Genomic DNA, 1,991 nt, shown 5'->3' with positions numbered 1-1,991 from the left:
AGAAATATTTGCATTATATTTCGAAAAAGGTTTAGGAGTACTTGCCTTACAGGGCTTTACAACTATTACTGATTGACGCTGAGCCGACTCTGCCGCTCAGGCTTTATTGTCTATCCACTAAATCACCCTGGATTCGACTGCCCATCAAATTATCTCTCGTCCCATGCCAATTCTCGGGCCTTCCGACTAGAACCTACAGAGTCGAAATACCCTAATTTAGACTTCTGATTATGCTTGACATATCCTCACTAACAATCTACCTGTGCGTTAACAAAACCCGACTCGTAACACATACATTATTGTAATACAGGTATCAGTTAGGGTTCACGTATTCAAAACTCAGCTTGTTATTCACTTTCGAAAAATAAATATACTCATTGTTTCAGGAAATGGGTTGTCAGTTATATTTTATAAAATAATTTATTTATAATTATATAGTTATACACATTCGACTGATATTTCCGATATTTTATAGGATATGTTCCCGAAAATCGGGCAGCATCTCTTTTGTTTATCGGACTACCCGTCGAATACAATCGATGTCCACAACAACCAATCAATCAGACAATTAATTCAACAACCACCGTTTATAATCCAAATCACTCAACAACAATCTCCGTCAAATTTCATAAATCCCAATCACAATCTCGATACAATCTTAATAATCACAATCACTTTAACCGTTTCATTACAATATTTACGAATCAACTAATTCGATCCAGAATAAAAATATAAAACTAATTTTATTTATTTTAAAATATTAGGACTCAGATATACATCTTCATCGTCCACCGTCGGCTCACCGAGGCTCATCGCCGATGGCGATAAAATTCACGGGTTTCCAAATATATCAGACATCCTTCGCGAATTTCACCGATTAAATCGTATAATTCTGTAAAACAATCTTTTTAATTCACGAAACTTTAAATCATTTAATCTGCAAAATTGGAAGTGCAGTTAGTAAATAAAATAAATAAATAACAGCACAGCCCCTCCTCGCCACGCGCCACACGCGGCCGGGAAGAACCACGGAGACCGGAAAAGAAAAAATGAAGGAACAAAGCCACATCATGCACACCCGACCAAATCCTGTGCACACATACAGTTTACACGACACACAGACACAGTTGTATACACACACAATATATACAATTACACGCATAACACTCACCACCGCACCAGAATACCTTGCCGGAAAAACTGGCGGCATCAAGGCGGCCGAAGCATTACAGAAAAGAGGAAAACGATGGCGGCTTTAACAGAATCCGGTAGAAACAGATATGGGGTGGGGGAATTTGATGATGAGGGAACATAACAGGGCTGTATACCTGTGTGATGTTTGTGTTTTTGTTTCTATCTATTTATTTTTCCACCAACACTATAAAATAGCTGATCAGATGATAGACACGTATCATAAACCAACCTGAGGAATTGCCACGCGTCTTTTTCCTTTTCTGGCAGCCTTATTTGATCCCGTTTTTGCAATTTAACGAGTCATTGCGCGAATAAAAATAATCCCAAAAAATTCCAAATAAATTTTAAATTATCACAAATAATTCAAAGTTATTAAAAATAACTTTTCCATAATTTTAAAAGTATTTTTAAAATGCAACTCATACCCGCATTCCACAATTAACGAACCGAGCTGCACTTAAAACAAATTCAGAAAATTACGAATATAGTTTTAAAATATTACAAATATCCCGAAGTTTATAAAAACATGAATTTCGAAATTTTTAAACAATTTTTGAAATACAATTTATACCCGCTTTTAACAAATAAACGAATCAATTCGCGGGTGAATTTAATCTCCAAAATCCCCAAAATAATTTTAAAATTCTCGGAATATTCCAAACTTAAATAAATACGAGTTTCATATTTTTGAAGAATTCTGGAATTAAATACTGATTTTACTAATAAATATAGTCAGAAAATCATTGCAGGATAAATAATCAATAAAATATTGATTTCTAAATAAATAGTGTAATTAT

The sequence above is a fragment of the Apium graveolens genome, chromosome 5, assembly GCF_009905375.1.
Source record: "Apium graveolens cultivar Ventura chromosome 5, ASM990537v1, whole genome shotgun sequence".
NCBI lineage: Eukaryota > Viridiplantae > Streptophyta > Magnoliopsida > Apiales > Apiaceae > Apium > Apium graveolens.
Note: the sequence above shows the minus strand (reverse complement) of the source record.